The following is a 27,150-nucleotide window of genomic DNA, read 5'->3' as shown; positions in this document are numbered from 1 at the left end:
AAAGTTTCCCCGCAATACACCTTGATCCGTTTTGTGCGTGGAGCATCCTATCTTGCGGGGTGGGGGGAGTGTTTTGAATTTCCAATATCTCCCCTTTACTTTGGGAATTGCTGTCATTTTGCAGGGAAGGTGGGACCCCAAATCTAAACGCTGCCATCTAAAATCCACATTGTCTGCTTTGAGCTGGATTGTATTGTCAAGGCTTTCATGGACGGAATCACTAGGTTGCTGTGAATTTTCCGGGCTGTGTGACCGTGTTGAGGTACCCCGGTGGCGAAGTATGTTAAAGCACTGAGCTGCTGAACTTTCAGACCGAAAGGTCGCAGGTTCAAATTCCGGGAGCGGAGTGAGCGCCCGCTGTTAGCTCCAGCTTCTGCCAACCTAGCAGTTCGGGGGTTTCCACTGAAGCTTTTCCACCAATCCTTGTTTCCACGACAAGCCACATTTTTCAAAATCATAGATATAGATATAGATGGTGGTGGCGCAGTGTGTTAAAGCTCTGAGTTGCTGAACTTGCAGACCAAAAGGTTCCAGGTTCAAATCCCGGGAGCGGAGTGAGCGCCCGCTGTTAGCTCCAGCTTCTGCCAACCTAGCAGTTCAAAAACATGCCAATGTGAGTAGATCAATAGGTACCGCTCCGGCAGGAAGATAACGGCGCTCCATGCAGTCATGCCAGCCACATGACCTTGGAGGTGTCTCCGGACAACGCCGGCTCTTTGGCTTAGAAATGGAGATGAGCACCAACCCCCAGAGTCAGACATGACTGAACTTAACGTCACGGGAAAACCTTTACCTATGGCCATGTTCCAGAAGCATTCCCTCCTGACGTTTCTCCCACATCTATGGCAGGCATTCTCAGAGGTTGTGAGGTCTGTTGGAAACTAGGCAAGTGGGGTTGATATACAGTAGAGTCTCACTTATCCAACATAAACGGGCTGGCAGAATGTTGGATAAGTGAATATGTTGGATAATAAGGAGAGATTAAGAAACAGCCTATTAAACATCATGATTTTACAAATTAAGCACCAAAACATCATGTTATACAACAAATTTGACAGAAAAAGTAGTTCATTACACATTAATGCTATGTAATTACTGTATTTACTAATTTAGCACCAAAATATCACAATATATTGAAAACATTGACTACAAAAATGCGTTGGATAATCCAGAATGTTGGATAAGTGAGACTGTACTGTATCTGGAATAATGTCCAGGTTGGGAGAAAGAACTCTTCGCTGTTTCAGGCAAGTATGAATGTTGCAATTGGCCACCTTGATTAGCATTGAATAGTCTTGCAGCTTCAAAACCTAGCTGCTTCCCGCCTTGTGGAATCCTTTGTTGGGAGGTGTTAGCTGGCCCTGATTTCTTGTCTGGAATTCCTCTGTTTTCAGAGTATTCTTTATTTACTATCCCGATGTTAGAGTTTTTAAAATACATTTATTAGGTTTTTTTTAACCATGAAAATGAACAAAATCTGACTACCAGTACAGTAGAGTCTCACTTATCCAAGCTAAACGGGCCGGCAGAACCTTGGATAAGCGAATATCTTGAATAATAAGGAGGGATTAAGGAAAAGCCTATTAAACATCAAATTAGGTTATGATTTTACAAATTAAGCATCAAAACATCATGTTATACAACAAATTTGACAGAAAAAGTAGTTCATTACACATTAATGCTATGTAGTAATTAATGTATTTATGAATTTCGCACTAAAATATCACAATGCATTGAAAACATGGACTACAAAAATGCATTGGATAATCCAGAATCTTGGATAAGCGAGTCTTGGATAACTGAGACTCTACTGTATTAGTTTATTTAGCCATGAAAATGAAAAAAATCTGACTACCGGTATTTAAAAACTCTAACATCGGGACAGTAAATAAACAATAACGTTCAGAAAACAGGGGAATTCCAGACAGGAAACAACCTGTTTGTTTGTCTTTGTTCTATGTTAAAAGGCACTGAATGTTTGCCTATATGTGTAATGTGATCCGCCCTGAGTCCCCTTCGGGGTGAGAAGGGTGGAATATAAATGCTGTAAATAAATAAATAAATAAATAAACCTGGGCCAGCTAACACCTCCCAACAAAAGATGCCCCCGGGCAGGAAGCAGCCAGGCTTTGAAGCTGCAAGGCCATTCAATGCTAATCAAGCTGGCCAATTGCAACATTCACACTTGCCTCAAACAGACTTCTTTTTGTGTTGTTGAAGGCTTTCATGGCTGGGATCACAGGACTGTTGTATGTTTTCCGGGCTGTATGGCCATGTTCCAGAAGTATTCTCTCCTGACGTTTCACCCACATCTATGGCAGGCATCCTCAGAGGTTGTGAGGTATGGAGAAAACCTCACAACCTCTGAGGATGCCTGTCATAGATGTGGGCGAAATATCAGGAGAGAATGCTTCTGGAACATGGCCATACAGCCCGGAAAATATACTACAACCCCAGACTTCTTTCTCCCACCTTAGACATCCCAAAGATATATAAACCTACTTGCCTATTTTCCAATAGACTTCACAACCTCTAAGAATGCCTGCCATAGATGTGGATGAAATGTCAGGAGAGAATGCTTCTGGAACATGGCCATACATCCTGGAAAACTCACAGCAGCCCATTGAACTGGATTATATGGCTGTGTAGACTCAGGATGAATCCATCTATGGCAGGCACCCTTAGAAGTTTTGAGGTCTGTTGGAAACTAGGCAAGTGGGGTATATATATCTGTGGAATGTCCAGAGTGAAAGAAAGAACTCTTGTCTGTTGGAGGCAAGTGTGAATGTTGCAATCCTGAGTCTATAGCTTGATTAGCATTGAATAGCCTTGCAGCATCAAAGCCTGGTTGCTTCCTGCCTGGGGGAATCCTTTGTTGGGAGGTGTTAGCTGGCCCTGATTGTTTCCTAATAATAATTTTATTTCTTGCCTGCCTTGCCTCACGGCTCAATGTGGGTTACAGTATTAATAAAACATAAACACATAATCATTTTAAAACACTCCATAAAATACACATATTAAAACATGCCTCCATAAAACATAAAAAATAAAATACCTATCAAAATTAACAAAATAAAAACAAGGCATACATTGGAGTTTAAAATTCCCCACTAAAACTGCCTGGATTAGACATCATGATTAGAATTGACTGGAGCTGGAATATACAGTAAGATCTAAAAGGCTGCAACTTGTTCTGTTTAGCCAGGAGAGTGAGGTTTGGATTGAAAGACAAGGTTTATGGATGTGATACCTGGCTTTAAAATCTCCTTTAACCTTTTCCCAACCTCAAAGCCACAAGTGCTCTTTGGTTGAAATTCCCATTATCCCCATTCTACATGACAGATAATCAAAAGCTATAGGAGTTCTCATTCAACAACATCTGGGGATCCAACTTAGGTAAAAACTAAACAGCACCAACCCCTATGTGTGTATGTGTATACATACACACACATATACACATATGCATATACTGTACAGTAGAGTCTCACTTATCCAACATTCGCTTATCCAATGTTCTGGATTATCCAACGCAGTTTGCCTCCCTCCCGGATTCACAGCTGTTTCTCTAGGCAGCAAGGACTGAACCTTTTACAGATTTAATTTTCGACAATGTTGTTACTGTAAGTTCATTTTATGTAATTCTATCTGTATTTGTAGTCAATTTGTTAGTAGTCAATGTTTTTAATGCATTGTGATGTTTTGATGCTAAATTTGTAAATACAGTAATTACTACATAACGTTACTGTGTATTGAATTGCTTTTTCAGTGGAATTGTTGTAAAACATGATGCTTTGGTGCTTAATTTGGAAAATCATAACGTAACTTGACGTTTAATAGGCTTTTCCTTTATCCCTCCTTATTATCTAATATTTTTCTGTCGGCCCATTTATGTTGGATAAGTGAGACTCTACTGTATACATATAGTCAGCCCTCTGTAGCCATGGATTCTCGATTTATGGATTTAAAAGCCCCTTGAAGGCAACCATAAGGCTGATGTGGCCCTCCATGAAAATGAGTTTGACAGCCCTGCCTTATATGCATAGCCTGGAAGTCATGTTATATGAAATCTTCCTGATGATTTTGTGCATGAAACAAAGTTTGTGTGCACTAAACCATCATGAAGCAAAGGTGTCACTATCTCAGACAACCAAGGGGATGATTTGGGAGTGTGTTGGATTTCCGGAAAAGAGATGCTCAACCTGTGATACTATTTGAGATATGATTTGAAAATACGTATAAAGTTGAACTGAGGACGAGATGGCGTTTTGGAGGTGACACAAAGCTTAAATTCCTCATGTTGTAATTATCTAGGGGGTAAGCCTTGCTGAAAGCAATGGGGGGTTGCTTGTGAGTTGACATGCCTAGCATGATACACCGATATTCATCAGTCAGATTGCTGAGCCTGGAGCAGGTTTGCTTCTTTTGGAGCAATTGACTAGTAGGCTGCTTCCATGCTTTGCCTCACATCACCACAAAGAAGGGGCCAATCTGCTGCTTTGTTCCAGGCCCCTTCTACACTGCCATATAAATAAATAATAATGATAATAATATTATAATGGAATACAATATTATACTACTAATAATGCAATATAATAATATTAATTATCTATATATATAAAAGGGTAATGAAATTTCGGCCTAGGACAAAACAACAAAACTACACATCCCAGAAATGCTAAACTTGGCAGCACAACCCCTCATCCATGCCTCTACGTTCATACAACAAAAAGCTCCAGCTACTCCAGAAAATGGCCAGGCTTTGAGACTGCAAGACTATTCACTGCTATTCCACCTGGCCAACAAAGGATTCCCATAAGCCACAGCAATGCGTGGCCGGGCAAAGCTAGTATATTATATATTAAATGTAATATTACTAATAATATTACCATATAATGATATAGTACAATATAGTAATTTAATGCTTATATTGTGCTATGCTAATAATATATTGTATGTACATTGGATTTGTAAGCCACTCTGAGTCCCCTTCGGGGTGAGACGAGCGGGATATAAATGTAGTAAACAAACAAAATATAAAATCCAGATCATCTGCTTTGAACTGGATTATATGGCAATGTAGACTCACTGGATTATATATGTGGATTATATGTTTCGATAACCTGAATTATATGGCAGTGTAAGAAGGGGCTCCGGACATAGGTTTGTTTTCAGGTGAAGGATACATTTCATGGGATCTGAAGGAGAGTTGTTTTGGAAGCAGGCACTGTTGCACAAAACTTATTTTAATAATTAAACTTTATTTGCAACCTGTCCTATCTCCCTAAGATTAAGATTATTTCCCAACATGTTTAAATATTCTTAATATAACTTAAATGAAACACCTTAGATTACCGTATATACTCGAGTATAAGCTGACCCGAATATAAGCCGAGGCACCTAATTTTATCACAAGAAAACTGGGAAAAATTGACTCAAGTATTAGCCAAGAGTGATAAATTTCAGAAATAAAAATAGAAACCAATAAAATTACATTAATCGAGGCATCAGTAGGTTAAATGTTTGTGAATATTTACATAAAACTCTAATTTAAGATAAGACTGTCCAACTCTGATTAAATTATTATTCTCATCTTCTTCGATGTAAATGCCCTTATGTATCCTTTTAATAATAATAGAGTAAAATAATAAATGTAATAACAATAATAATATCAGAGTGAAATAATAAATGCATTATTAATAATAAAACTAGAGTAAAATAAATGTAATACTAACAATAATAATAGAGTAAAATAATAAATGTAATAATACCAATAAAAATAGACAAAAATAATAAATGTACCACATATACTCGAGTATAAGCCAGCCAGGACCCTCCGTCGAGTATAAGCCGAAAGGAGCTTTTTCAGTACTAAAAAAGGGCTGAAAAACTAGGCTTATACTCAAGTATATACAGTAATTATAACACCTCCAATTCTTTCAGTTTGCCTACTTTAAAGAAGTAAAATTTAATTTTAAAATTAGAGTGTATGAGGGCTATCAATACACGAAAGAGGCCCACACGTACATTGGGGACAGACAACCTCCATATTTGCAAGATCTGCCGTTAAAAAAAAAAACTCTTAGAAAAACTCTTAGAATTGAAGAATACAGAATTCAGGAATCCATGTTGACGTTCAAAACCACTGGATCAACTTTCCTTCCTCTAAAATCCAATTCCTAGTTGTACTACCCCATCCTACCTCATTTCACACATTTCAACAGTGTAATTAGGAGGGAGGGTTTTCCTTGTTGCCATTGCCAAACTTTTGGTAAGAATTTCTTGCTATGTTACCAAATCCAGAGATCTCTTAGCAGATCCTTTCTACCTAATGATTTAGGTAGAAAGACTGTTGAATTTGATTCACGGACAGTTTTGTTTATTCTTCACCTGCTGCATAAAGCATCCTCTGAGATGTGAAAGAAGTAGTTAATAACTGTAGCTGTCAAAAGGATACAATTGTGATACCCTTTCTGAAGATGTGACCTGTTGTACCCCCCTAGTGACTCTCCTTAGCCCATCACATAGAAAATGGTGTCCGTAAGCCACCAAACTTAAAGTGTATCTTCTAATTTACTTTCATACATTAGGCACAACTCCCAATTCTTGGCAGGAAATACAAGAATAACAAACATCTCTATGATGCTCGTAATCCTCTGCCCCCGGCACTGGGTCTGTGAAATGATTATATTCTTTTTCTCTATGCTTCATCCTGCTTCCAACATGGGTTTTTCTGTTCCTGAAAGTAAACGATTGGAGCTGTGAACGGGAGTTCTGTGTCACATTTAATTTGAGCCACAGCTGAGTGTAGAAATGAGACATATGTGGAAAGAGAAAGGTGGAAATTAGCCTTCAAGAACCATCAACTGCTTATATAGCAGTAACCCATGCCATCCTTCTCACTTACACATCAGTTGGTAGGTTAAACGAAAAGATCCTATCTCCCCAGATTCACTTTTAATACAGTGAACTCCATTGAACACATGGGACTTACTATGAAATCAACATGCCTTGACTTCTAGTGAGGTTGGTAGCTAACCAGGCATTCAAATTTTTTTGTCTCACCAATCCCACTCTACGAGACATCCCACAGTCCCTGAGTCCTCTCTCATAGTCATCATGTTCAAGTCCCTGAGTCAGCTTTCATAACTGGGTTGTTGCTTCTAACTCTCATACACAGAGACACACAAATGTGCTTCTAACACACACACACACCTTCCTAAAGCATTCCTTGGAGGATGCCTGACATGACCTTGCAGATGGCAATGCATTCATCTGAAACAGCAGATTTGCTAAGTCAGTGGTAGATGCTAAATTTCCTTTCTTGGTGGTTCCACTGGGTAGCTCATTCCAAAGAAGTTTGGAATTTGAAAATGTTTTCATTCCAGTGTTCAAGCAACCAGATTTGTTGATTTTCTTTCCTCCTTGTCTATACTCTGTTATATGAACTTGAAGGCGCTGGGGCTGTAGAAACGGGTCTGGGGAGAAGTGGGTCACTGATTCCTTTATTCTGTTTTCTCCAGTTCAAATTCACCCCCAGAATCTGCTGTTAGGTTCATAGTGGCAACAGCTGATAATCGTTTAAAGGGGAATGATAAAAGCCAGAGCCTTCTACAGCTGCTCAGAGGTCTGAAAAACAGCAGGAGATCTCAGGAGGTCTGCATCTGAGTTGTTTTCTTTCTAAAAAGAATTGCCAACAGTTGCCATAAATTGTGGTAGATGAAGGATCTTTCTTATGCTGGGTTGAAAGAAGCAATGGGCTCTTCTGTGCCAGAAAGAAGTGTAGTTCTTTCACTACTGAACACAGACACATGTTATTGGTTTAAAGGTAAGCTTTAATGATGCTGTAATCTACAGCAGGAAAGCATTCTAGCCTTTCATTGAGGGGTCCAGCACCCTCTGATGGCCAATGGTAGAATTGGGCCCCTAAAATAATTCTACCCAGAATATTCTTCAGGCAGCAAATTAGATCCTCTTTGCTGACTATACTGTAAAGGTAAAGGTTTCCCCTGATGTTAAGTCTGACTCTGTGGGTTGGTGCTCATCTCCATTTCTAAGCCGAAGAGCCTGCGTTGTCCGTAGACACCTCCAAGGTCATGTGGCCGGCATGACTGCATGGAGCGATGTTACCTTCTCGCCGGAACGGTACCTATTGCATGTTTTTGAACTGCTAGGTTGGCAGGAGCTGGAGTTAACAGCGGGCGCTCAAGACGCTCCCAGGATTTGAACCTGGGACCTTTCGGTCTGCAAGTTCAGCAGCTCAGCACTTTAACACACTTTGCCACCGGGGTTGACTATACTCCTGGTGAATTCCCAAGGTTTGTATAGAATCAAAGAAAACCAAAGTGCATGAGCATTTCTTCTCTCCCCTTCCCCAGATAGTAACAACAACAACAAACAACTGTATTCTTATTTTAATTAATTCATTATACAGTATTTATATTCCGCCCTTCTCACCCCGAATGGGACTCAGGACGGATCACATTATACACACATAGGGCAAACATTCAATGCCCATAAACACATCAAACAGAGACCGAGACAGACAGACGCAGAGGCAATTTAACCTTCTCCTGAGGGGATGTTCGATTCTGGCCACAGGGGGGAGCAGCTGCTTCATTATCCACTCTGACGGCACTTCCTCATTCCAGGTCGTAAATTAGTTAAACTTGCCTCCCCACTTTTTTTTATAAGTGGTACCTTATTTCCTACTTGATAGATACAACTATCTTTCGGATTGCTAGGTCAGCAACGAGCAGGGGCTATTTTTTATTTTTTTTTAATTGACGGGTGCTCACCCCGCCACGGGCTGGCCTCGAACTCATGACCTCATGGTCAAGAGTGATTTATTGCAGCTGCTCAACAGCCTGCGCCACAGCCCGGTCCCGGTATATTCTTATATACTGCCCCATCTCCCCGAAGGGACTCAGGGCGGCTTACATGGGGATCAAGGCCAGTAATGCAACAGTAAAATACGACAACGTAAGATACATGGATCCCCGGTGGCGAAGTGCGTTAAAGCACTGAGCTGCTGAACTTGCAGACTGAAAGCTCCCAGGTTCAAATCCCGGGAGTGGAGTGAGCACCCGCTGTTGCTCCAGCTTCTGCCAACCTAGCAGTTCGAGAACATGCCAATGTGAGTAGATCAATAGGTACTGCTCCGGCGGGAAGGTAACGGCACTCCATGCAGTCATGCCGGCCACATGACCTTGGAGTTGTCTGTGGACAACGCCGGCTCTTCAGCTTAGAAATGGCGATGAGCACCAACCCCCAGAGTCAGACATGACTGGACTTAACGTCAGGGGAAACCTTTACCTTTACCTTTAAGATACATTCAATTACAATAAATTAATACATAAAACATATGCAAATCATAAAAGCATAAACTCAATAACATATTGATAGTCAATAACCAATAGCAAAGGGTGTGTTAAAAAAAGTGCATGTGCAATATATTGCAACGTCACTAATAAGATGAGCCAGTAATAAAGTGCAGTGGCTGGGTATAAGTGGAAGTAAAAGGACTCTGTCAAATTGTGCAGAATTAGTCAAAAGCACATTGAAATAACTAGGTTTTCAGGTCTTTCCAGAAGGTGGGCAAGGTGGGGGCCCCTTTCCCCTCTTTTCAAGAGAAAGGGTTGGGAGAGAGGCAAAACAGAAGACCAAAAAACAGGTCATTGATCTAGTTTTGAGAGCACCATTCAGCACTCAGAAAGTTAGCCTTAAGTTGACCCATGCACAAGAATACCCGAAGAATACTTGAAGCCTCTTTGAGTAGTCTGTTTTGCTAATGTAGTTAGTGTGTGTGTTTAGGGACAGGGCTTTACAAGCTTTATGTTTCTATTTGCCGGGGGGCCACCACTGAGAAGGCCTCCTCCTTTGTCCCCAACAACCATGTTTGGGACAGTGGCAGGAGCGAGAGAAGAGCCTCCCCAGCAGATCTTAAAGTTTGTGCAAGTCTGTAGTAGAAAATGTGATTGCAAAGATAGGCTGGACCCGAACCGTCCATAGCTAGCTATGGGACTGTGCAAATGGGTCAGTAAGAAAGGAAAATTAACTCTCCCTGGGCACTTCTACACTGCCATATGATCCAGAGTATCAAGGCAGATAATTCATATTATCTGCTTTGAACTGGATCATCTGAGTCTACACTGCCAGAAAATCCAGTTCAAAGCAGATAATCTGGATTTTATACAGCTGTATAAAAGGGACCCCAGTCTGCTTCTAGACTTGAAATCTTTTTTCATCCTCAAACTGTCAAGCTTATGCAAAAATAAATAAATAAACGAAACAAGGTCCCTAATATAAACTAACCCTTTTATGAGTTGCTAACTCTTGTCCATAATGCTGATAAGGAGGACTCCCAAAACCATCTTTCTGGTGGAAAAGGCCCAATTTGCTGCAGTAGGCGCCAGATCCCTATCCTGATGTATTCACCTGGGGCCCCTTTTACACTGCCATATAAAATCCAGATTATCTGCTTTGAACTGGATTATATGGCAGTGTAATATAATATAAATTATAAATAAGTTTTATTTATATCCCGCCACCATCTCCCAGCCCGAAGGGACTCAGGGCGGCTCACAGAAGCATTTCAAGTGCCACGTAAAACAACAGTACATAAGCACATAAACAACAACCTAAGTATACAAACAACAATCCACATAAAATCCCATTGGATAAAATTGTAGCGCAGTAGAACCTGCAAAATAAAGCTGGCTATCTGTAGTAACAAATCAAAGTGCAGAGCGACAATTGGGGGATCCTCAAAGCTGACCTTAGATTACACACGTTCAAAGCGCCATGAACCATGTTTTTAAACTCACCCAAAAGGCTTGTAGAGTGAGGGCTAACCTAATTTCTCTAGGGAAGATATTCCAAAGCCGGGGAGTCACCACTGAGAAGGCCCTCTCTCTCGTCCCCAAAAACCGCAGTAGACCCACATAATCCAATTCAATGCAGATAATGTGGATTGTCTGCTTTGATAATATGGATTATATGGCAATGTTGAAGGTGGCTGGGTTGTCAGAAGCAAAGTCTGTGGGATTGCTTTGGGAAATCAGTGGTAGGGAAGTATGCTTTTTCTCAGACTGGTTGTATGCACTCCCACTAAGGACCCTTCCACACAGCCATATAATCTAGAATATCAAGGCAGAAAATCTCACAATATCTGCTTTGAATTGAGGGCCCTTCCAGACAGGCCCTATATCCCAGGATCTGACCCCAGGTTTTCTGTTTATCCTAGATTATCTGGCAGTGGGTACTCATGCAGAAAACCTGTGATCAGATCCTGGGATATAGGGCCTGTCTGAAAGGCCCCTAGTTAGCTTAATCCACACTGCCGTATATTCCAGTTCAAAGCAGATAATGTGGAATTTTATTCAGCTGTGTGGAAGGGGCCAAAATCTGAATGAAGCCCTGTGGATGAGCAGCATGCAGTAGGACCGAAAAATCCTAAATACACAAGAACCCGTATGGAAAGCTAACCAGGGTTAGCCCTGGCTAATGCTTGGGTGAGAGAACACCAACAGATCCTGGGTGCTGTTTAGGGCGGAACTGGCCAAACAATTTCTGAGTATTCCTTGCCTATGCAAACCCTTAGAAATTCATCAGGTGACTTGACAGATGACTTGAAGGCACACACAGAGAGAGAAGGAGCTGGATGTCAGCCTTTCAGTTCTCCGGTGAAACTGTCAGTTCATTGTATGAAATCAAGCTTTGAAGACCGAGAGAAGGCAGCTCAAGAAATGAAAGGGAAGGGAGTCTGTATAAGGTATGATTTGGGGTGGAGTATGGTTGGTATATTCCTAAATCGAAACACTGGACTTTTTGAATGCTTGATGTACATTAGCATTATGAGTCAATCTTTGCCGTTCATAATCACTGGTGTCTTATAGAGCTCATTAGTAGAAACTTGTTTCCATGACAATGTGACCCCTAAGATCATTTTGGTCATCATTCTGCCTGGACTTGATATTTATAGTCATACAGATGGATGGTCTGTCTTTAAAGTAACTCCCACCCCTCTGCCTAGCAAGTATCTCTTTTCTCGCATTTCAACTCCAAAAAGGAGAGTTTTTCTGAAGAGAAAGAGCAATTGAACTTTTAGTACTGCATGGTATATGGAAGACCACTCTTATCCAGTATTCAGAACCTTCTTATCCACAAACTCACTTATACATGTTCCAAAAAATACCCCTCTCATTCCCCCCAGAAGTGTTTGTGGGTCTGTCTCAACACTCCAGTGTGATTCTATGGCATGCTTTCAGTCCAAAATATAGGGTTTGCTGTTATCCCCCAAGGATAGGGAATTGTATTTTAAAAACACATTAGATTAACTAAAACCCATTAAACTTAATGGCTATAAATCTGCCTTTTGTTTAAGGTTGTAAAGTTTTGTGAGTATATTGGAATCAAGATTAAAAGTTTGTATTTATGAACAATGGCAGCTTTTGAATTTTTGAGCAGTCCTTTTTGGACTGGATGGTAAACTAAATGTCAAAGTGAAGGGGGAAAAAAAGGTTCCTGGCTACCACATGCTAGTTTTAATGGCATTTTTGTTGGCTGGTTATAATGGGCAGTTCTACACATCTATATATATAAAATTGTAATGAAATTTCGGCCTAGGACAAAACAACAAAACTGCACATCCCAGAAACACTAAACTTGGCAGCACAACCCCTCATCCATGCCTCTACGTTCATACAACAAAAAGAAAAGAAAAATAAAGTCCTAATTAGAGGGAGAGGAATAATTGTTTTTATTCCAATTGCTGCCAGTTAGAAGGCTAAGCTCCGCCCATGTGGTCTCCTAGCAACCCACTCAGCCCAGGGGTCAGGCAGAGTTAGACCTCACTTAGGCCTCTTCCACACTGCCTATAAAATACAGATTATCTGATTTTAACTGGATTATATGGCAGTTTAGACTCAAGGCTCTTCCACGCAGCTACATAACCCATTTATAATGGACTTAATGTCAGGGGAAAAGCTTTACCCTTTACCTTAACTACTACCAATTCCTCAATACTTTATTTCCTATACCACCATACTTCGCCACAGCAACGCGTGGCCGGGCACAGCTAGTACACTATAATGCGGTTCAAGGTTGGCTCCAGGGTGGGGTGTTCCCAAAACACACACACCCCAATGCATGCTGTCACGCGGAGCAAGCCAAAAACAGCACTTAAAAAAAAATAAACTTACCAGAAACCGCAAGCCACATAATGTGTTGCAGCTGATCTCAGAGCATATCCCATGCAGGGCTCGAAACCGGGGTGACCCCGAATGGACGTGGACATGCAGACTGGTGAATTAAAATCCCTACGTTTTCTGGAAGTTGTCTAACCATGGATACTGTGGCTCCTGGGTTCTGTTCCAATCCATAATTAGCAGATATTGTGGCCATCATCCCAGTCTCGAACTGGTTCCCAGCGTGTTTGTATAGGTGCTTCATTCACAGAGAAACTGATTTGTTTTAATCCACTTCCAAGTTGGATTATAATGTTTGTGTAGAATCATCCAAAGACATTCCCGGCTGATATGTTTGATTATACATGGTATAATGTAATGATCAAGTTACTGAGGAATTAGTCACTGTAATAGATTTCACATGTTTTCCCTTCATACACTTTTGATCCCTTCCATCACCATTGAAGTGCATATGTGAGAAAAATAATGCTATTTAACCACACTTACATCAAGTTAGTAAGCTGACACTAACTATACTTCAGTGGGGAAGTACGCAGTCAGTTCTAATTTCTTACATTTCTTGAAGCATTGGTTAGTAGGGTTCTTCAATTGCAAGCCCACTTTCAATCATTTTCTCAGCATTTTCCCACTGTATCCGTTGGGACTGGTACTTTCATCATGTTCGAAGTTCTCAATTCTGCACAGAAGATTTTTGCAGTGTCCTGCATCTTTATTCTCCACTGAAATGAACTGCTTTTTCCAGCTTCTCTAGAAAACGTGCATTTTGAAATAAAAATAAAAGGGGGCACCCATTTATTTATTCCAGAACCTAGGCACAAGGCCGTATGGTCCAGAATTTGGGCAAACCTCATGAGTACTAGTTGGGGAAGGATATTGATATTTTAGCATTACATTGCTTTCGCTCATATCGTTTACATCCTTTCAATGAGACAAGTATGTGCTTTGAAGCATCTTCTCTCTCTGTGCCTTCCAAAATTTTGAAAAGAGTTACTCTTTAGGGGCCCTTCCACACAGCCATATAACCCAGAATATCAAGGCAGATAATCCACAATATCTGCTTTGAACTGGGTTATCTGAGTCCACACTGCTATATAATCCAGTTCAATGTGGATTTTATACAGCTGTGTGGAAGGGGCCTAAGACTACAGTGGGCCTGGTGATGGACATCTCTACTATTTGTTCTCCAGAAAGGTAACTTTCTTGGGCTCTCCCATATTCTGACAAATAGTGTGGCCAGCAGATATCATTTGAGAAATATCTTGTTCATCCCATCCAGCTTTCTAATTCTGGCAAGGAATACCTTTGGAAGCTCTCAAACTGGGCATGATATCTCTGCCCAGTATCTTGTGTTTAGAGACATACATTTTCAGAAACGGAAGCGAGGAAAGTGTTTAAGTACTGCCTCTCTTCTATGATTCAACTTTTAACATATTAAGTAATTTTATGAAAAACCTAGGATAGATGAAACCTAAATGTTTAATGAGGATGAAACTAGGATTGTCATTTTTTAAGTTTTTCTGCAGTGCCTTTAGAACAGTGGTTCCCAAACCTATTTGGCCTGCTGCCCCCTTTCCAGAAAAAATATTACTCAGTGCCCCCTGGATAGGGGGGCATGGCTTAGAGGGGTGGGCGTGGCTCCTGCTCAAGAGGGCGGGGCTGAGCCTCTCCCCTAGTCCAAGATGCAGGGCTGGGAGGGGGAGGTGGGCGGGGCCACAAATGAGCGGCCAGGACTGGGATGGGTGGAGTTACGAGCTCTGAGGCAGGGATGAGCTTCTATCCCTGTCCTGCGGTGCCTGCCAGGAAACGGGGCGGGGCTAGAGGAGGGGGCGGGGCCTCTTACCAAGTGCCTGATGGGGCTGAATCTCTATACCCCACCCCCGTGTTCTAACAAGCGCCTCAAGGGAGGTATACAGAGGCTCAGCCCTGTCTCGCACTCTTGGGAAGAGGCCCTGTCCCCACCCCAGCCCCGCCCTGCCCTTTAGTCCTAAAATGCCTCTCAGGAGAGGTATATAGGCTCAGCCCTGTCTCAGACTCTTGCAAGGAGGCACCGCCCCCGCCCCTAGCCACGCCCTCTGTGTCCCAACAGGTGCCTCAGGAGAGGTATAGATTCTCAGCCCTGTCTCAGGCTCTTGGGAAGAAGCCACGCCCACTCCTCTAGCTCCGCCCCCTGTGTCCTAACAGGTGCCTCAGGTGCTCAGCCCTGTCTCCGACACTTGGGAAGAGGCCCCACCCCTCCCCTGGCCCTGCCCCATGTCCTAATAGGTGCCATCACCACCCCCCTGGATCACTGCAGTGCCCACCAGGGGACGGTAGCGCTCACTTTGGGAATCACTGCTTTAGAATATCATATTCTTACCAATTCACCCACATGCAGCGAGCAAACCTTCCTTACACTTTTTGGTAACTTTACTCATTGAATTTTCATATCAACTTGTTTAAAAGAAAGAGATGAGCAAAAGCATGAGTAACTGTTTAGTCGAAACTCAACACATTTGGGCAGTAAATCACTAGAAATTCAACAAACTGATCATGACTTGGTTCTTCTTCGCTTCAACAAGAACTAGTTCATGCAGCTGTTCACTTGTGAGATGTTGGCTTACTGGCCACCTCATCAGACGGCCAGCAGTAGGAGGCAACGGCTCTCCACTTCACCACGGGGTGTGGGGAACCTGATGCCTATGCCCCACTTTGCCTGGATCCATGTAAATGCAATCACATGGGGGAAGTGTGAGCATGTGTGATGCATGTGGCTTCCCCTCATAGATTTAATGGCAACATGGGAACTTTCCTGTGTTACCCTGTCGGCAGTATGTGCTGGCTCCGGCCTACTTCATCCATAGTGTGATGGGAGCCAGCCAGCTCTGTGGGTGACCTGGGCTAAAATCGGCACGTGCCGTCGATTTTAGCCCAATGTGATGAGGTTGTTGATGAACAATGAGTATGGAGTTCAATAGTGAAACATTTGTTTGATCACAGCTTATCCTAATAGTGTGAACTATCCAAAATGGCTGTGTAGGAAGCTGAGAGTGGGGCATGATGATTCATTTTCACTTCTCTCACATTCAGATCTGTTTTTACATTTTGTGGATATTTAGCTGTTGGTCGAGAAAATATAAAAACCGAATGAAACTTTTGAGTAGCCCCAAAACAAGTTTCATAACTTGCTTGTCCAAACATATCTTTACTATTCATGGTTCCTCACCAGCATTTAAATGATAGATTCCAAATGAATTTGTTAACAGTGATAGTTGAAAGAGGAAACTTTGAACTTTGTTGTTGTCAACTATGGCTGGATGTGCACTGCCCTAAATCCCAGGATCTGATCCCAGATTTTCTGCTTATCCAAAATTATCTGGCAATATATCTATTTATTTATTTATTTACAGTATTTATATTCCACCCTTCTCACCCCAAATGGGACTCAGGGTGGATCACATTATATACATATAGGGCAAACATTCAATGCCCATATACACATAGAACCAAGACAGAGACTGACGCAGAGGCAATTTAACCTTCTCCGGAGGGGATGTTTGATTCTGGCCACAGGGGGGAGCAGCTGCTTCATCATCTACTGTGACAGCACTTCCTCATTCCAACGTCGTAAATTAGTTAAATTTGTCTCCCCACTTTATAAGTGGTACTTTATTTCTTACTTGATAGATGCAACTATCTTTTGGGTTGCTAGGTCAGCAACGAGCAGGGGTTATTTTTTATTTTTTAATTGACGGGTGCTCACCCCGCCACGGGCTGGCCTCAAACTCATGACCTCATGGTTAGAGTGATTTATTGCAGCAGGCTGCTCACCAGCCTGCGCCACAGCCCAGCTGGCTGGCATGGTGTAGATAGAACAAGATATAATCCAGTTCAAAGCAGATACTTTGAGAATCAATCCTGGAATATAGGGCAATGTAGATCCAGCCTTAGGTACACTGGAAGTTTAATTCACAAGAATGGAATTTACAGATGATGATGATGATGATGATGATAACACTTTATTTTTATTCTGTTCTATCTCCTCGAGGGGACTCAGAGCAGATTGCAACATAAACAGATAGGCAAACATTAAATGCCTTTTATACAGTGGAATAACAATGACATACAAATACACAGAACAAAGGTTAAGGCTTCCCGTTTCATCTCCGGCTTTCTGTAGGCAGTGCTCAACTCTGGCCATAGGGAGGTGCTCTTGTTCCATTTCCAAGACGAGGAGCCTGTTGTCTGTAGACACCTCCTGGTTGTGTTTTGCCACCATGGCCGCATGGGCACCTTTGTTACAGAGAATGCTATTTCTTCCATTTAGTTGTTGCCTTCTTCAACAGTTTTCTTCTGTGGTTTCTGAAGCTTCATTTCCAAATGTCAAACTGCCAAAAGAGATAGAAGCTGTAGATATATTGCAATTGACTGAGTGTCGACTGAGAAAGAGAAAGGCAGCATAGACAAGGTAGTTTAGGACCAGAATAGCCCATATATTTTAGTTATTATTCTCTCCTTATTAATCTTGATCTCTCATATACTCCAGTCTGTCCTAGGTAATCTCTGGATAGATCTACACAGCCATATAATCCTGATTTTTTTTTTTTTTTTGCATCAGGAATAACTTGAGAAACTGCAAGTCGCTTCTGGTGTGAGAGAATTGGCTGTCTGCAAGGACATTGCCCAGAAGACGCCTGGATGTTTTCCCATCCCGTGGGAGGCTTCTCTCATGTCCCAGCATGGGAAGCTGGAGCTGACAGATGGGAGCTCACCCCATTCCCCCGATTCGAACCACCAACCTTTCGGTCAGCAGTCCTGCCAACACAAGGGTTTAACCCATTGCACCTATCCTGATTATCAAATCAGATAATCCACAATATCTATGCAGAAGAACCAAAACAATATGTCCTGTAAAAAGACCAATTTTTATTTGCTTTGTACTGGATTATACACATCTACACTGCCATATAATCCAGTTGAAAACAGATAATTTGGATTTTATATGGCAAAGTAGATGGGGTGTCTGTTTCCACATTTTTGCACACTTTCTTCCAAGAGTACATCTAACTGATCTTTTTTTTCTTTTTAATTCAGCTAGCCGACACTGAATCATGTCATCCACATCCTCCTTCTCCTTTGGCAATGAAAATACTAAAAAAAATTGTACCAAAGGAGTGGTGAGTGCTATTCAATCTCTTTTCTAGTTTTTTCCCCAACCTCTAAAGGCTCTTCCACACAGCTATATAAAATCCATATTGAACTGGATTATATGGCAGTGTGGACTCAGATAATACAGTTCAAAGCAGATATTGTGGACTATCTTCCTTGATATTCTAGGTTATATGGCAGTGTAGAAGGGCCCTAAGGGTATCACCAATTGCCCACTCATCATGTTGAGCTGAATTTGGGCAGGTAATAAATAAAAAATTAAAATTAAATTCCCTTATGTATTCGTGCATAAGTCAACATTATGTATGTTTTAAGGGAAGGTTTTGGGGTCGTCGCAACATCACAGTTCAATCTTTTTCTGATACCCCCCCCCCCCCAGCAAACAAATAGTACACCCTCATTCCCTGAAAACTACTCTCTGTCGCACCTCAGGTTAGCTTCACCTTGCTGTATACACCAAATTGCACACAGGTTGAAGTCTTTTTAGTTTATTAGAAAATAGAAGATAAAAAGTTCTTTAAAAGCAAAAGTAAAGTTCCAAAAGATCGTTACAAAATAAAGCCTTAGAGAATAATTCAAGAAATCACAAGGAATACACAAAGTCCCATTAGAGCATGACAAAGTCCCAATAACATGAACACAATGGCTGCAAGATAATCCAAGAAAACGAGAGCTTGCTTCTTGGTTGAACGAAAGTTGCTTTGTCTCCAAACACATTGCTTTAATACCCTTTGCAAAGAATGAAAGCATTTCTCTGGCCTCTAACCTCCCTCTTGTTTGCGATTCTCATACTCCTCCGAACCCTGATTTCCAAATGGTCAGCTCGATCTAAGGAACCTGTTTCGTCAAGGTCAGCCTGCTCATTAGTTTGCTAAGCCTCATTATCAGACTGAGAACTGTCCGCCTTTTCCAAGTCAATTTGCACCTGGCTAGTTTCAGTATCATCAACATCATTCCTTGCTGTGGGAAAATGAACTGGCACTCTCTGTTCCTCATCTTCTACAACAGGGACATTTTGAACCTGATTTTGAACCTTAACCCCATCATCCTCATCAGAGTCAATCTGAGGTTCCAGTTGAGTCACAACACTCTCATTTTTGAGGAGGCCATTGCTCTTCCCTATCTGTAAGTGGGAAACCTTCTTAAAATGCCTTGTAGAGTGCATGGCTGGCTGTCATGGTGTAGTACGGGAGAGAAAGCACTCGTGCCTGCAGCCAAGCACCTCCCAGAACTTGCCTCCTTGCAAAGAGTGTGCATGTGTGGAGTGCAGGTCCAAAAAATGGGTGACTGCCAGTGCCTGCAGCTGAGCACCTCCTCTAGAGTAGAAACAACAGATAAGAAGCCTCCTTAAAGCGCATACCGGGAAGGGGAGCCTGGGTGGAAGCCCCCCCCCCCTCCATAATGATCCGATAAAAAAAGGATATTTCAGCACCCCAGATCCAAAAGAGATATCTGCTCTCCTGATTTAGGTAGGCTCCTAAAAAACAGATCAGGGCCCTCACTGAAAGCCGGGACACAAAACGGGTCAAAATTTACCCCGAAAGCACAAGCCTAGTTAACATCTACTCAGAGCCGGTCCAACAATGAGGCGAATTAAGCAGTCGCTTCAGGCGCTAAACATACGGGGGCGTAGTCGAGACTGCTTTTTCTGTTGATTTGTTGTAAAACATGTTTTGGTGCTTAATTTGTAAAATCTTAATGTAATTTGATGTTTAATAGGCTTTTTCTTAATCCCTCCTTATTATCCAACATTTTCGAATATCCAACACTTTTATTTTTCAGTGATTGTTTTTTTTGGGGGGGGGGGCGCCAAAATTCTGTTCGCCTACACTTGAAAAATACCTAGGGCCAGCTCTGCATCTACTGGAAGTTAACTATGGAGCCATGCTGAAGGGCCTAGAAATTCCAGGATAAATGTTCTCTCAGGTTAAAAAAAATCATGTTTTTTCACTTTTGTTGAGATTTTATACCCCAAACACCAGTGAATGTCGATTGCTGTTTGTATGCTTTTAATTATAAGCTGCTTTGAGTCTCCCTGGGGATAGATGAAGTGGGATATAAATAAGCATAATAATAATAATTTTAGTTCTGTTCTACTCCATCTTATCAAACACTCTTCCAGTCTATAAAAGATATCTGGTAGTGATTTGGGTAAGTGGCTATTTGCTAGTCAGGTATAAACTTTAAATTGGCTAGAAGATACAGTTAGCTTTTTTAATGAGCAGTTTTCTCGTTTTGCATGTGACATTTATACAGGCATACAAATGGCAAGAGAGGCACTCAAAATCAATTTACATTACATCTGCAAAAATGCTCCTAGACAACCACTTTGTCATGAATGGTGATGCTGTGGATAGTCCAGCCGCTGACTTCTTGCTAGCCACTCCAAAACAGTCAAAGTTAATCATCCCTTGAGTGGCTTGATAGTTGCTGCTTTGGTGGAACTTGCAGTGAGGGCACTTAAGAAAAATATCTCTTGGATGTCTAAATGGCACAAATTTGCTAATGAAATCATTAGACAAGTTTGCATAAAGGCTTGTTATTTACAGAGAATTGCTTTTCAGAGCATAATTACATTCCAATATCAAGCCAATTAAAATGTTAATTTACATTACAAAAGGCGCTCAGCTTTCAGGTAGGAGTAGAGAATCTTCTTTCTCCCTAAGACTAGATGAAAAATGCGTTTAACATCCTGCTAGTATTTCTTCTTATTCATTGTACATGGAAGGGACACGTCTGCTATTCAACCCCAGCTGTGCTTTGGTCAGTTGTCTGGAAAATGTCAATAACTGATTAGAGTGAAACCATAGGCGTGCAGAAGGGGTCAAAGGGATAGGTAAAAAAACTTTACTTGGAACAGATCAGCACTGTGACCTAGCTTTTCTGTACCAATGAGACAAAAAAAAATTACGTGGAGTCTAAGGTTGACATCTTTTTAATGGATATGCTACTGGCTGGGTTGCAGATGGGCTGCTCTTTTAAATGTGTGACAGTTTCATTAATTCTAAGGTTAAAAGACTTTAAACCATCCAGTGGGCATATTGGATCTTCTTTGCTTCCAGGTTGTCTGCATCTGTTGTGCAAATGTGCTAAAGAATTAATGCAGGTTGGAATCACTTGAAGTACCATGGCTCAATGATGTAGAATTATGGAAGTTGTCATTTATTGAGGCACAGCACTCTTTGGCAGAGAAGGCCATGGCAGTAGAAGTGGTGTTAAATTGTATTCAAAGGCTCTCAATGACTTAGGTAAAGGTAAAGGTTTCCCCTGACGTTAAGTCCAGTCGTGACCGATTCTGGGGGTTGATGCTCATTTCCATTTCTAAGCCGAAGAGCTGCCGTTGTCCATAGACATCTCCAGGTCATGTGGCCGGCATGACTGCATGGAGCACCGTTACCTTCCCGCTGGAGTGGTACCTATTGATCTACTCACATTTGCATGTTTTCGAACTGCTAGGTTGGCAGGAGCTGGAGCTAATAGCGGGCACTCATTCCATTCAGGGGATTTGAACCTGGGACCTTTCGGTCCGCAAGTTCAGCAGCTCAGCGCTTTAACACACTTTCCCACCGAGGCTCAATGACTTCTGAAGCTCTAAAACAGGGGTCCTCAAACCTTTTAAGCTGAGGGCCAGTTCATGGTTCCTCAGACTGGTTTAAGTGATCCTTCGTTATCCGATGGTCTTCCAAGAGTAGTGTCTTGGCAGTGGGTACGTAGGTTACTGTGAAGTCTTATTATTGACCCACATGTTCTTCAACAGTGAGAACATCGGACAGTCAACACTTCCTTCCATGGGATCGCCCTGCAGCGATGCGGGGCGTGTGGCATTAGATTCCCCCTGACCCTCATCGGCAGTTGCCGGATTCACCACATTGCATGATGTGAAGAGATCTTTAGGTTGAGTTTCAAATGGCTGTATCTTTGAATTTGACTCCCAAGCTTAAGACAGATTCAAAGATCATGGGGAAGTAAAATCAAGGAAGGTGTTTTAAATCTGGTATGACTCTTAGTGTAGGCTTTTAACTTATACTAGCTGTGCCCGGCCACGCGTTGCTGTGGCGAAGTATGGTGGTATGGGTAATAAAGTATTGAGGAATTGGTGGTAGTTAAGGTAAAGGGTAAAGCTTTTCCCCTGACATTAAGTCCATTATAAATGGGTTATATAGCTGTGTGGAAGAGCCTTGAGTCTACACAGCCATATAATTCAGTTAAAATCAGATAATCTGTATTTTGTAGGCAGTGTGGAAGAGGCCTAAGTGAGGCCTAACTCTGCCTGTCCCCTGGGCTGAGTGGGTTGCTAGGAGACCAATTGGGTGGAGCTTAGCCTTCTAACTGGCAGCAATTGGAATAAAAACAATTATTCCTCTCCCTCTAATTAAGACTTTATTTTTCTTTTCTTTTTGTTGTATGAACGTAGAGGCATGGATGAGGGGTTGTGCTGCCAAGTTTAGTGTTTCTGGGATGTGCAGTTTTGTTGTTTTATCCTAGGCTGAAATTTCATTACCCTTTTATATATATTGATTAAGTGGGAATTTAACATAATTGGAATAGTTAAACATTGCACATTCCAGTGTAAATGTAAGTGAATTGGAAGTTTTAGCTTGTCAAAAACTAATTATGTCAAAACATTTCTATTGGCTTTGTTGTCCTTGCTTATAAGTGTGATGTACAGGCAGTCCCCAAGTTATGAGCAAGATGGGTTTGGTTCTTAAGCTGAATTTGTTTATAAGTTGGAATAGGTACATTTTTAAGTGTTACTCCAGCCATGTACACTATATAGTAAAGGTAAAGGTTTTCCCCTGATGTTAAGTCCAGTCATGACTGACTCTGCGGGTTGGTGCTCATCTCTATTTCTAAGCCGAAGAGCCGGCGTTGTCCATAGACACCTCCAAGGTCATGTGGCTAGCATGACTGCATGGAGTGCCCTTACCTTCCCGCCGGAGTGGTACCTATTGATCTACTCACATTGGCATGTTTTCAAACTGCTAGGTTGGCAGGAGCTGGGGCCAACAGCGGGCGCTCATTCCACTCCTGGGATTTGAACCTGGGACCTTTTGGTCCGCAAGTTCAGCAGCTCAGCGCTTTAACACACTGTGCCACCAGGGGCCCTGCACACTAGATAGATAGATAGATAGATAGATAGAGAGAGAGAGAGATGTATACACACTAGGCTTGCTCAAATAATTCGTTTTCCCCGTTAACCGTTATTAATTCGTTATTTTCGTTTGTTTTGAAGCAATATAGAACCTTGGTTGTCCACACGTCTGGATATCGCGGTTTCGAATCGCGAGAGGCCGTTTTTCGTTATGTCGTCGTTTTCTTCGTTAGGAAAAAAAAGCTTTTGCAAATCACCCAAACCATTCAGGCCCTTTCCTTTTGCCCCTCAGCCAATGGGAGGGGGCGAGGGGGAAGGAGGCCGAGGAGGAGGAGGAAGACGGAGGGGGGAAATGGCCGCCGCCGCCGCCTCGCCTCAGCTCAGGCCTAGTGTCTCTCTGTGAGGCGGGAAGGCGGCGGATGGAGCCGGGAATGGAGAGACCGAGAGAGACAGAGAGGGGCCCGGCGGTGAGGTTTTGACGTCTGTGCGAAGCTAGGTAAGTGGGGTTTATATATCTGTGGAAGGTCCAGGGTGGGAGAAAGAACTCTTGTCTGTGGGAGGCAAGTGTGAATGTTGCAATTGGTCACCTTGATTAGCATTGAATAGCCTTGCAGCTTCAAAGCCTGGCTGCTTCCTACCTGGGGGAATCCTTTGTTGGGAGGTATTAGCTGGCCCTGATTGTTTCCTGTCTGGAATTCCCATTTTCTGGGTGTTGTTCTTTTACTGTCCTGATTTTAGCTTTTCTGTAGCTAAAAATGCATATAAAATTGATTCTATAGGGAGGATAAATGATTGGATTTCAACTCCTACAGCTTGGCTTTCTCTGCCAATAATGGTACCCATCTTGGATATTGTAAAGGATTTTTTATTATTATTATTATTATTATTATTATTATTATTATTATTATTATTAGACCTTGCTCCCAGGAAGGTGCCTTCGCTGTGGCTCCCAACTTATCTATCTATCTACCTTTCCACATATTCTCCACATTGTGTGGATGTGTATGTATATTATATATATATGAGCCCCGATGGCGAAGTGTGTTAAAGCACTGAGCTGCTGAACTTGCAGACCGAAAGGTCCCAGGTTCAAATCCCGGGAGCAGAGTGAGTGCCCGCTGTTAGCTCCAGCTTCTGCCAACCTAGCAGCTTGAAAACATGCCAATGTGAGTAGATCAATAGGTACTGCTCTGGCGGGAAGGTAATGGCACTCCATGTAGTCATGCCGGCCACATGACCTTGGAGGTGTCTATGGACAACACTGGCTCTTGGGCTTAGAAATGGAGATGAGCACCAACCCCCAGAGTCAGACATGACTGAACTTAACGTCAAGGGATACCTTTACCTTTACCTATACACACACACACACAAACACACACACACATATGCAGGGACTATATATACACAGTATATATCACACACACACCAATTTAACAAAGTTACAGCCACAAAAACAAAGTTTCTGAAGTAGAACAATGACTTTCACAGTAAAGACAACCCAATTTAACAGGAAATAAGACTTTCAAACCAGGAACAGATTTCTGCAATTATTAAAAAATGGTTTATTATAAAAGCTATGAAAATTCGCCAAAAATCAGAGGATAAGGTAAACGTTCCAAATTTTGGTGAGCTATCAGTGTTAAATGTGTTCTACCACTGTACCAAGTTTGAAGAAGATCACTCAAAAAATGAGGGTGGGAGAGTCCTGTAAAGTCCTCTCCCTCTGTGCTGTTTTTGGGAATTGCGCATGCGCGTCCGCCATTAACGAATTAATTTAGAAAATAACGAATTTTCGTTAATTTCGAAAATTTTTGGGGGCAAAATTCGGAAATACCTTCAAAAACGAAACGCTGCCCCCCTCTACTTTTGCAACGAGTTTAGAATCAAATTTTTCGTGGATCGATCAAGCCTAATACACACACACTTTGGATAACATAGAAAAGTTATCACTCCTGTGGAGTTTGCTTTGCTGTCTGTGCCCCTGTTCAGAAGATTTCACCTCACTTTATGTAACTATGAGAATTGGTTTTTGAAAAATTTGACTTTTTATGGAAACAAGGATTGGTGAAAAAGCTTCAATGGAGACAGCTGTTCCCTATGACAACTCTTTCAGGAGTGAACTTCCCTTCCTAGGGGCAGATTTCTCTCACTCCCTGTTGTCTCATCCACTTTTGTAACTATGGGTTGTTTGTTAGCCAGATGTTTGTAACTCGGGGACGGAAAAGGTGATTGATGTTGTAATCCCAGTAATTACCATATCAAAGAATATCTGAAAATGGTAGAAATTGTTATTGTTGTGTTCCTTCAAGTCATTTCTGGCAAATGACAACACTAAGGCAAATCAGTCACAGAGTTTTCTGGACAGAATTCTTCCACGGAGGTTTGCCCTTGCCTTCCTCTGAAGGTGAGAGAGTATGACTTGCCCAGGGTCACCCAGCCATTTTCCATGGTTGAGTATTCCAAGTATTTTGATAACTGTAAACACCAAAGGGAGGACTGTGCTATTATGCATCCTTGTCATAAAATATGTGTAGGTGGCTAAATGAAAGCTGAGAGCTACATAAAAAATTGTAAATCAGGAGTCCATGTTACTGAGAAGTTGGGTTTTTTTTTTTGACAACTGAAACTGTGAAATTCTGTTGCATCAAAGACATTCAGAACTATGGAAGTCTGCTATGTACCCATTTGCATATGTAACTTTGCGACCAAAGTTCTCTAAACAACTTTGTGTTTTCCTTTATATATTTTTTCTTATTTTTAGTACTGGTTTCACCACTTGTGAAATTATTTTTTGCACCTTTAAGAAGTATCAGTATTACTATTTCCAGATCTAAGGAGACTGCCTTCCATCTTCAGTCCTTAGAGCAAAGTAGAGGAGTCTCAGGGCAAGAGCACTGCTTTGGTGGCTGTGTGTGTGTATAAATATTCCTTATCTGTTAGATTTGATCCTTTTTTATTTGATGTCATACTCTTTGGAATTGTGGTTCATGCTTAATGTGCCATCATGCAGGGTCACCCTTTATGTATGGTCAGTAGAGCAGGTCTGGTTGATCAAATCTAATGAATGCTCCTGATCTGGCAACCTAATTTTTAATGTGTGTGTGAAGGGTAAAAATGGTTTTAAGTTGTAGCTGCAAAGTTTTGTTTTGCTTTATTTTGTTTTAGGATTTGTTTATTTAGGAAATACATGATATGCTGATAAGACCCTGTTCATTTGAACTACTTCCATTTTCTGAAAGCAACTAGTTCCTTTACTCATTACTCTGTTAACCCAACAGAGCATGACTTGTTACTGAAAACCGGAAAGATACCTTGTGAAGTTATTTTAATTACAAGCAAGTTATAGTTATTGTTGTGCCACTGTAAGATAAAGGGAAATGTCCCAGATAACTAATTATCTGGGCCGGGCTGTGGTGCAGGCTGGTAAACAGCTGCTGCAATAAATCACTCTGACCATGAGGTCATGAGTTCGAGGCCAGCCCGTGGCGGGGTGAGCACCCGTCAATTAAAAATAAAATATAGCCCCTGCTCATTGCTGACCTAGCAACCCGAAAGATAGTTGCATCTATCAAGTAGGAAATAAGGTACCACTTAAGTGGGGAGGCAATTTTAACTAATTTACAACGTTGGAATGAGGAAGTGCCATCAGAGTGGATGATGAAGCAGCTGCTCCCTCCGTGGCCAGAATCGAACATCCCCTCAGGAGAA

General features: G+C 41.8%; 1 protein-coding gene across 11 annotated transcripts in view; it reads left to right on the top strand.

Annotated features, from left to right (window-relative positions):
• shisal1 (shisa like 1) overlaps nucleotides 1-27,150 on the top strand; it is a 267,217-nt gene that overhangs the window by 617 nt on the left and 239,450 nt on the right. Inside the window, exon 1 of one of the 11 annotated variants that reach the window (XM_062981948.1) lies at nucleotides 11,317-11,770. The exons of the other annotated variants lie outside the window; for them this stretch is intronic. The gene's annotated coding sequence lies outside the window, so the exon portion shown is untranslated. Of the gene's footprint in view, nucleotides 1-11,316; nucleotides 11,771-27,150 lie in introns of those variants that run through there. 11 annotated transcript variants of the gene reach the window in all.

Source organism: Anolis carolinensis, chromosome 5, assembly GCF_035594765.1.
Source record: "Anolis carolinensis isolate JA03-04 chromosome 5, rAnoCar3.1.pri, whole genome shotgun sequence".
In the NCBI taxonomy this organism is placed as follows: Eukaryota; Metazoa; Chordata; class Lepidosauria; order Squamata; family Dactyloidae; genus Anolis; species Anolis carolinensis.
Note: the sequence above shows the minus strand (reverse complement) of the source record. Positions and strands in the feature narration are given on the sequence as shown.